The sequence below is a fragment of the Misgurnus anguillicaudatus genome, chromosome 5 (genome assembly GCF_027580225.2).
Source record: "Misgurnus anguillicaudatus chromosome 5, ASM2758022v2, whole genome shotgun sequence".
Lineage (NCBI taxonomy): Eukaryota > Metazoa > Chordata > Actinopteri > Cypriniformes > Cobitidae > Misgurnus > Misgurnus anguillicaudatus.
Window position 1 is genome coordinate 10113721 of NC_073341.2, and position 10854 is coordinate 10124574.

The 10854-nt window shown below is 38.5% G+C and overlaps 1 non-coding gene across 1 annotated transcript; it reads left to right on the forward strand.

The window, feature by feature from the left end:
- Positions 1-6935: 6935 nt before the first annotated feature.
- Positions 6936-8424, forward strand: LOC129414926 (uncharacterized). Its single transcript, XR_012369545.1, has 3 exons — positions 6936-7092; positions 7223-7340; positions 7754-8424. It is a non-coding gene; the product is annotated as an uncharacterized protein (transcript).
- Positions 8425-10854: the final 2430 nt, after the last annotated feature.

Consider the following 10854-nt stretch of genomic DNA (forward strand, 5'->3'; position numbering starts at 1 on the left):
CATCCGCTTATTTCATTGAGATCAACATTCACGTCTTTGGCTTTCTTCAATAGCATCTCACTGCAGAACATGACATCCAGGGGGAGGAGCTGGATCTCCTCCCACTGCATTTTGATTGGTCAGCAGTTTTACCACAAGACACTTCATATACGTGTTGCTGTATTACCATTTTCTAAAACTAAATTATGCTTTCTTTGGTCCAATATGTTATGATTTTTTCAAAACTTTGGTCCAATCTTACTACAATAAAAGTGGTGTCTTGAAACGTAAAGTGAAAAAATGAAATGTAAGGTTTTTTGTTTTAATCTCATGTGTAGCCTAAAACAAACAATAACACTCATCCGGGTTTTACCAGTCTTCTAATGCTGCGTTTACACCAACCGCGGTGGAGGTGTGAAGCGCGGGTGATTTCGATGTTGGGTCGATGTGAGGGCGCGTTTGCGCGTGTCTGGAGGTCATTTGGCACAGTGCGAATGAAGCAGAAACGCTTCTTTCGCGCCGTGCCAAATGCCTCATCCGCGCCGCTGGACCTCCGGACGCGCGTAGACGCGTCTTCGCGTTGACTTGACATTGAGGTCGCTCGCGCTTCACACCTCTACCGCGGTTGGCGTCTAGTTCACGCGAAAGGCGAATTGAGCTTGGTGCGTGGTACACGCGAATGGTGCTTTTTGTGCATTTTGCGTTCACGCGAATATGCCGCTGACGCCTGAGTTGAAAATTTGAACTTTGGCGGAATTTCGCACACTGTGTTAACCAATCAGGAGCCTGCTTGCTGCTGTGGTGGCAGCCCCGCCCGGAGTCACTCATTCAACCAACGCTTGATATTGTCCGTAAGCAGTCACCCGGAGCTATACGACACAAGTTCTTATTTCTATAGAGACAGGAATAAAAAGGACCTCGCTTGAAGAGTGTCAGTGAGGACATTGGGCAACCTGGTAAGTTGTAATACACATTTCACTTTTGAGTCACGTGACGTTTATCGACCCGCGCAGTTTATTTTCCCCCTATAGTAAGGTTACCAAATACAAACTGGTAACTCTCTCGATAAATGCACAATCAACATCAGTCATCTTGCAAACAGACAACCGCATAGCACTTGCCCCTCCCACAAGAAGCCTCTGACGCGCGTCAAATGCTTGCTTTTTCCGCGCGTCTACTTCGCTCTACACGCGCGAATGCATTTTAAACTGTTCAAGCGGCAAACTAGACACGGTAGACGCGATTTTGACGCCTGAAATGCGGTTGGTGTAAATGCAGCATTACAAAGTGTAGTTTAATAGCTATAAAGGAATACAGTATAAATATGTATAAATAATAGCATATGTGACATGTTATTTATAAATGAATAAACTGAATGCATCTTTGCTTACACCATAAGGAAACAGGTGTCCATCACAGTGGGTTTAATTTTCTTACAAAAGAGCTAATAAAAGATATCGGTTACACTTTACAGATCGGTAATAGCGGGGTAATGTTATGGTAATATATATGTAATTTCATGGTAATGTTATTATTATTAAACCATATATTACAAGTAATTACTGTGCAATTTTCAGACAATAACAATGCAAATTGTGTAAATTTAAAGGTATAATACAATGGTAAAAACTGTACTTACTGAAATAATAAATGTTACGGATTAACTTATTGTGAAGTAATATTTCTTTAATTACACCAGCCAGATGTGTTATAAAGGTGTATCCTAGGTAATAATGTTTAAAGAGTATCAGACCTCCCTCTCTCAACTGGACTCTTCATATAGCACATCATAAATAAGCATCACATAGTCTGCTGTATTGAGCTTTGGATTATTGTTGACAAATTATTGTTATTTTAACAACATTTTAAAGGACAAGTTCGGTATTTTACACTTAAAGCCCCGTTTTCAGATTGTTAATGATGACATAGAACAGTCCTGACTGAAATTTGGACACATGATGCTGGCCCGAGAATTTGGGGGTGTTTGTTCTACCTTCCACCTCTATAATGGGTTTATAGGTGCACTGGAACAATCCTTCCTAAAATGCATTAAACTTTCATTTACAAAGACGTGAAACTCAGCGAGTGGTCAGGGGTGTTCACTGATATGCTCACACAAAAATCGCAGCAAAAGACACATTCCAACAGGTTTTATCGTAGTTTTTGTCCAACTCCATTTACTTGTATTAGATGTGCTGTGAGGTACGGTATTACTCCGCGCCGGGAACCTTGTTTGTATTCCTGCAATTGGCAAGATTATCAGATTATCGCCACCAACTGGGCTGGAGAGTCTATTATACTATTATTCAAGCTCTTAACGGAAGAATATACGGGTGTGAGGCGTTTGGAAAAATAGGTCCACAAGTTTACAACGAATGCTAAAACACCTGTTGGAAAGCATCTTTTGCAGCGATTTTTGTGTGAGCATATCAATGAACACCCCTGACCACTCGGTGAGTTTCACGTCTTTGTAAACGAAAGTTTAATGCATTTTAGGAAGGACTGTTTCAGTGCACCTATACAGCCATTGTGAGGGTGGGGGCTGATACAACAAAAAACGAAAATTCTCGGACGAGCATCATATGTCCAAATTTCAGTCAAAACCATTCTAGTTCATCATAAACAATCTGAAAACAGGGCTTTAAGTGTAAAATACGGAACTTGTCCTTTAAAGTATCGAGCAGAGTCAGATTCCCTTTAAAGAAGTTGTGCCATGCAACTACTTCAGGCAGCCATTTCAAGACTGCCCTATCTACGGAAAAAATAGATATCTCTAAAATCCCATCCTAATGTCATAATTAACAACATAATACTGACCAATAATTAAAACAGACATTAAGAGTACCATAACTTATGTTTCTTCCACTTGTTTCTACTGAGGGATGGACGTCCAGAGTTTTGAATAATAGCAAAAAATGTCAAGTTTGCTTTAAAATTCACATTTTTACATATCTTGGTAATTTATTAGTAACTGCCCCAACTTAAGTATACTGCTGGATCTTTAGTGTTGTGGGTGTTTTTGAAAAGACATACATTGCATCAAAATATAAAAGTATGCTTTCATACCAACAATTTAAAAAAGTAATCAAAGTCTAAGCTAATCAGGCTGTGATACAAATCCAGAATAAACATCAATGTCAACACAAAAATGGGTCACTGAACACAAATTCAAGGTTCTGTCAACATGTTACCTCAGCAAAATGCAGACTGCAAAAAGCATTTAAAATGGGGGGTGGGTCAAAAATTGAGGCCAATGTGTATTGGAGAAAAAAAATCATCATCCATATATTTCCTACTGTTTAAGTTTGTGGAGTAAATTTATAGTATTAACAATGCAGATTTATACCTACCGTATATATTACGGGTGGGATAATTCAATAATACCATGTGCGTTTGCTGAGAATCAACCCAATGACTTTTAACATTGCTAATGTTAATCTCTGTAAATTGAGCCGTACAGTAAGCTGACAATAACACAGCAACTAAAAGGATAATATCTGTGCTATTTCTTGGAGAATTGGGCCAAACAGGTTATTGTAAGACATGTGTCCTGATTTTTTATCTAAGCCCACATTTTCAGGAATAGACTTTGTAAATATAAAGAGAGCTTTGAGTGCATGTTGTTGTTTGTTTCAACATCAAAGTCCAGACAGGTTCAATATCTTTTCAGGGCGTAATGTTTGTTCAGTAAGGTTTATGCATTGATGTAAACTTTCCTAGATGTCATTTATTGTTTGGAGTATCATGGTATAGATGGGTCATTCTACAAAAAAGGTGGAAATGCTTGTCCCTTGCTTTTGCAGACCCCTTAATCATTTAATTTGACCCAATAATCCCATAATGATATATTTTTTGTAAATATAGACTGTCCTTAAAATGATGAGAGAGTTTCTTTAATTTTCTTTTTTTTCCCTTTTTTAAAACTTTTTTTTAAATGTCTGGTCCTGAAAATTGCCCTGTCCCTTTGATCATACATAAGTTGAACTGTGCACTTAAGCACTATTCGGACGGGATTAGTTTTCCAAACGACGTTTGAGTTTCAGCGTGTCCCCCAGGACGTCTGTGATTTTATGTACCGATTCGGACGGGATTAAAATGATGCAGGCTATTCCAGAGATGGGAGTGTCTGTTTCATGCATTTGGGCGTTGCAGTAGCACGTGCTCTTGATACGCGTGTTTGTAATGTTAAATATTTTGCTTTAAATGTAAAATTATGACAGAACATGTAATTTATTAATTTAATTTTAACAAATCAAAATAAAATATACAAATCCTACTAAAGTAACGTTAGCCTGCGTGTTTTATATAACTGTCTGCTTATAACAAACACAAAGAAATGAAGAAATAATGATTAATAAAATTGAATATCTTTATTAATTAACATTACCATTCCGGAGTTGAACAACTTTGAACGGAGTTTCTTATAATGTTAATGACATTACAGTGTTTAGTCTTAACAGTGTATGATATTCAGCTCGTCTTGATTTAATTACTTTATTTTGCCGAATGCGAAAAAACATTCATATCTGAATGAATGGGACTCAGGAAATACAATATACGCGCGTTAGTAATTAAGACCTTACGGCAGATCACGTTGGCCAAAACACGAAATTAACCGCGTTTTCAAAAGATATTGCGGCAAACAAAGACATTTGCATTCGGACGGGATTACATTTCTCAGAGGACCTCTGAGTTCGGCGAAAAACATTAGGTAAATTGCTCTGGAATTTTTACGGAGGTCGTCAGAGAAAAACATAGACATGGCCGATTCGGACGGGATTAAAAACACAGAGGACCTCTGAGAAGCACGATTTTCTCAGAGGTCCCCCAGTAAAACTTATCCCGTCCGAATAGGGCTTTATTATTTAAGTGCAGAAGTGCAGTGGAGGAAGGCAAAAGGTTTGTGAGATGTCTTTCCTTATTTGTCTAAAATATCATGATAAATCTAAGAATTTTGAGATAAGATTTTTTGGATGTCATTAGTGTTACTCTTTTTTATAGCTGGGAGTGTTAAGATCTTTACATAAAAATACATTATACTGAATAAGTATGTGATTGTTACATCTCTGATGAAATAGCACATGGCTAATGGCAGCCATTTTGTTAAAATGTTAGTTTTTTCTGTAAATTGTCTTTGGTGTTACGGTCATTGGTGTTACTAATGAGTACTTCCTAAGCACTATTCCTTTACTGACCAACATAAAAGCATACAAACAAAACAAGATGGAAAAATGTTTAAGTTTATAAGTTTTATCATATTCATTATCTATTATTATATTCTCATTTTGTCATGTTTTTTTAAATTAAAATGTATTAAAAGGTTAAACATAGATTAAGCTCCCCATTTTGCGTTAATTAATGCTATTATAGAAGTTTTGGATATGTTGAAAGAAGTTCATTTAAGCAGATTTCCATCACCTGAATTCCACCTTTTCTGTAGAATGACCCAGATATGTTTGGGCATTGTCCTGTGCACATCTCTGACCATGCCATGATCTCCTACTGTAAACAAACCATGCAGCACAAAATAAAAATACTATTTAAAAAAATAATTTGTTATAGCCTACTTTAAAGCTCACGTAACACACGCTGTTTCTGCATTTCTGATGTTAATCTGGAGTACCTATAGAGTAGTATTACATCCTTTACATCTCCGAAGAGTCTTTAGTTTAATTAGATTTATAAAAGAAAGATTAGCTTTACCGAATCTTTCCAATAACGTACGAAAAAATGAAGAAGGAGGAGTTACTACCGCGGGTAGAGCGAGTACGAGTCACGCAACACTATACAGCACGTATAACTTATGATTCACTACATGTTCGCATATTTCCAACATAAGACAGAAGTCTTACTTACCGCATGCAACTCATGACCCGGTTGGGAAAATCCAGCGCATCAAACACACACGCAAAACTCCGCTGCTACCCCGAATAATAAACTATATCCATTGTTTCCATAAGAGTGTATTTCTTCTCCTTACATCCAAAAACACACTTTTTCATTCGTGCCATTGTTGAGTTTTGAAATTAAACAAAGCTGTGTAACGTGATGTGAATGTTTGTAAGTTCTAGGGTCTCCCGCTGATTGACGGGTGGGCGGGGTTTTCCGGGGGAAGTGGCCATATAAAGAAGTGATACGTATAGAAACCCCTGAAACGTCAGTTGGACCTGTAATTGGAAAAAAAACTTTCCGAAACTTGTACGAACCCTGGCGAAGTGCATTCGGCACAAAAATACTCTGTAACATGCCCAAATGCTTTTTTTTGACACTTTGCCTACGTTTAGCATGAGGAAACAACTCTATAACTGTGTTAATATGTCAGAATGCTTGAAATACCATTGAACCTCCCCCGCCCCCCCCCCCCCCTTTAAAGTATGATATGCCAGCTGACCTTAATATTATTGTCATTTGTGTTTATGCCTATACTCTAAAAGTATGTGTTAATTTTTTATGTTTTGTGTTGTCCTACTGTATTTAACACATTGTGTGTCGTTTCGTGTCTATTTTGAGTTCAAATAAATAAAAGGAACAATACAAAATGTTTTTTTTTTTACAAAATTCATTTTAAGAGTGCATAGTTTCAAGTACAATCAAACTATATTTGTATTTTTATAGGAATTTGGCATACTGAAAAATTCGACAACAAATCATATGACAAATGAATCATTAACATTTTGTTCCTACCTCCTCTGTTCATTATAAATACAGGCATTGTGAGTTTAGACTCATATAATCAGGTCACCATCTACATCAATATGGTAAGTCATCATGGATTAATCACAACTATTTTTATTTTATAATATTGTTCTTACATTTTGAATTTGCAGAAATTTCACTTATACGGTAAGTTTTATGATGTACTTCTGCCTTCAATAAATAAATCAATTTTTGACAACTTTTGTCAAGCATCATTTCATTAGTTCTATATCATCATCATTTCATTATTATGTTCTTTGATTTCATCCTTATAGCTATGAATATATTTACTGAGTAATGTTGGATCAGTTTGTTTGTGTTTGTTGATTTTGAAGAGATCTGTAGTTTTGGGAGTGTTTTTGTGTGCGGTCCTTTCTCTTGTCCATCCTCAATGCTTTCAGAGTCCACACACAGCAGGTACACACACTGCATTTGTACACACATTTAATGCATTTTTTAAAGTGTATGATCATCGCATCAGAAATGTGGTCAACATAACATACATGGCCACATATTATGATTGAAGAGTTTTTGAATTTTTTGCCAGGTGTAAAATTTTGTCAGGACACAACTGATAAAACCTGGCATCCTGTTGGTTCCACTTGGAGGAACAGTAAGTGTATGGACTGTGATTGTACTGCTGAGTCAATGAACTGCTGTTCTGCGTAAGTATGAACTACTTTATCAACTTTTAGCTTTTAATTACACTCACGGAATATACAAAGAAATAACTTTGAAATGAATTATTCTTGTTTTAACATAATGTCTGTAATGCAACACCAAACATTAAAACAGTAAGGGGTAGTTAATTTAGATTAATCCAGGACTAGGCTTTACTTTTATTAAGACATTAAAGTTGTCTTTACAAACATAAATGACAAAAAAACATTATTGGTATGCATAGATTAGATTCAGGACTCCTGATTCATATGTATTTACCGATAGTGGAGGTATCAAATGTATGCCTTGCGTCTTGATTTAAATTCATACAAACTGGTGATGGGAGTGCAATGGGATACTGATATGTGTATGCAGTATTTGTACTCTTATAAGTGATTTTGATTGTATTTTTTTACAGAATGGCGACTCCTATTAATTATCCGGACAAGTGCACAGTGGAAAGAGATTACACAACATGCACAGTTCAAGTTGTTGAGAAAATACAATGTCCTCATGCTGCCACTGGTAAATAAATGCCAACAGTGAAAATTAAAAAAAATCCAATGATATACAAAACAATAACTTTGACTGGTTTAATTTGGACATTATCATACATTGTAGAAAATTTGCTGTAATTATGCAGCTGGTTACCAGTAACTTAGAAGATAAAAATTCATGTTCATTTAACTTTGAACAAACTGTTGCCAGTAAATAACATAAATGTAAAATCTACAGTAAGTTACTGACAGCTAGTTACCAATAATACCCAGTAATACTGTAAAATACAGAAATATTTTACAGTGAATAAAAACAATACAGTAACCACAAGACATAAAGAATATAAAAATGTTAAAGCATAAAATATATATGAATTTAATAACTTGTGTGATAAGGGAATGTAATGCTGTATAAAGACACCTTTGTTAGCTGCCTTTATTTACAGTGAAGGTAAAAGGCAGAGAAAAGAAAAAGCACAATACATGTATGTTATAAATATGAATGTAATTTCAAGTAGTTAGTCAATACTAACTAACACAAAACTGTGATATGCTGTATTGGGTTTATATAAATAAAACTGAATCAATATTGCTTGTTTGATTTTTTCAGGAGAATCAGAGACGATTGAGATGTTAAATTGTCTTCAAAGTATTTTATTAAAGAATTGTGTCAGACAGCTTGAAACACAATACTGGTCATAGGGTGTATACACCTGCATTGGTAAAATGACAATGACAATGACCCCGTTCTGAGTTTTTCAGTGATTTAAATAGTGCCTCAGTTTTAGTAGCCCTCCCATTCCAACAATCTGTTTGTACTGGGCCTGTATCTTTGCGACCTTTAAGTTGCTACACATAAAGACAGACATTGCTGGTAAAATGTCACGGAGTGACTTTTAGGGCGGAACCAAAAATGGAGAGGAGAGGTTCCGCCCGGACCAAATTTTTTAAAACACAATCACTTCTTGGTTCTCTATGGCAACAAATTTGGGGCTTAATTCATTACAGGTGCGCAAATGAATGAGCGAACACTGACTGGGCGGTCCCTATGATTGATAGGGACATAAAAGGTGGACTGAAGATGCAGAAAGGCAGTCGATTTCGGGCGAGGCAACTTCCGCCTTGGGCAGCACAACAAACACCAGCCTCTGAAGAGTCCGGAGGCCCCGCTGATCCGGCGGCCGCTAGGAAGCGGGCGGAAAGAGTGCGGGGCTGGTCTGGGCGAAAGGACGGCGGGGTTGTTTGTAGGACGTTGTAGTGTTCGGTTGCATTGGACAGGCGCTGGGAATATCCACTGGGTTGACACTTTGAGCACCGGAAGGCAGCATTGAGCAAACGCTCTTGGGTCTGTGGAAGAGAAATAGTTTAAAGTCAAATAAAGGTGAGCACCAGAGTTGTATGAACTTCTTAATATCCCTGTTACTGTTGTGTTTACACGAAGGCCTGGGCGAGTCGTATCAACGGGGCTGTCTGCATTGGAGGACGTCTGGAGGAGGAAGCAGAAAGAGAGATCGATTAGAGACATCCCAGTCGTGAGTAACAGAAATCACTGATGTATGAGAGTGACTTACATTGTTAAAGGAGAGTGTATTCTGTTTATGAGCAGCCCCACCAGGTATGTGATAGGTGGGTGAGCCGGAAGACGTGTGTTGGGTTGACATTGGACAGCGAGGCCTCCAAGCCCAGTTGGGACACCGCTGGGCGTAGCGATCTAGACCTTTCTCCCTTACCCAGAGTTGGTCCCGCCAAGAGAGGAGTACGGACCTTAACTATTCACTGGAGTGTGTGCTGTGCAGCGTGAGAGTGATCTATTTGACGTGAGTACAGCTTTGTAGTGTTGTGCCGTGTCCTTGTCGTTTGTACTCACCTCAGGAAGGATTAGACCTCTGTGGAGACGCCGGTGCATGCCAAGCCAAATCAAACACGCCACGTGACTGTGTCCAGTGGGAGTCAGCCGGAGCCACAAAGTGAGATCTTCGCCTGCCCTAGGAGAAAAAAAGAGGACATGTGGTCTCTGCCATTCTGAACTTCCATTCATCGAGGCGCCGCCGTGTCGGCCACAGCCTAGCACCAGGAGGGACCCCCCACCCCGCTTCCTGTTATGTCAGATGGTGGTGGTGATGTATGGCTTCAGAGAACGAGGAGCACCGAGGAGTCCTTCCACGCAGGAGGTGGGCTGAGGACGAAGGAGCTCCGCCCGGCCCTTGCCCTGCTATCCCCTGGCCCCACGGAACAGACCCTCCAACGTCCCCTGCCCCGTAGTTCCCCCTGAGGGCGAGAAGAAATATTTTAGACTCCCATTCCCCTCTGATTTTTAATTAATTTAAATAAAGTTACAGTTTTATATTCTACCTATCTCTCGTTGTTTGGTCATTGGGGTGCTTTTGGGACCTCCTCGAGGTGGAACTTTGGGAGGAGCGTGACGCACACAGTTTGTGGTCCACTCCGGCTTGTGACAAAAACACAATAGGTGTGTTCGACATCGGCTGTGGCTGGATGTAACCGATCGGCGAGATTAGCCGCGTGCAGGCGGGGAGGAGCTGAAAACGGAGACGTGAAGTTGGACGCGCCGTGCTTCCCGTAGTTTGCTGCATTTACGTCAGGCATGGCTGATCACGTGCCGTTTGCTTGCTTAATTGCATTAAACATGATTTGTAAGATGTAAACTATATAAAAAGTGAATTATACTGTTTTGAATGTCCGTGTATGAGCATGAGTGGAACTGAAGAGGCTTACAGCGTCTCTTTTACAAGAATAAAGTTCAAAATAAGCATAAATTATTTGAATACCAATGAAGTGGGGTCTACGTTTTTTATCCATTTTATTTTGATGAAGATGACACAATATAACGTCGCGACTACATGAAAATAGCTTAACTGTTATAAAATACAGATTTGTGAGCATTTGTGGAACTCATCTCATATTTAGATGTTTAAAAGACTATTTTCTTCTTAAAACATTCACTCTGCTCTCACAACAACAGCAGGACACTAGAAGAAATGCTCTCTTTTGTCTTTTTGAC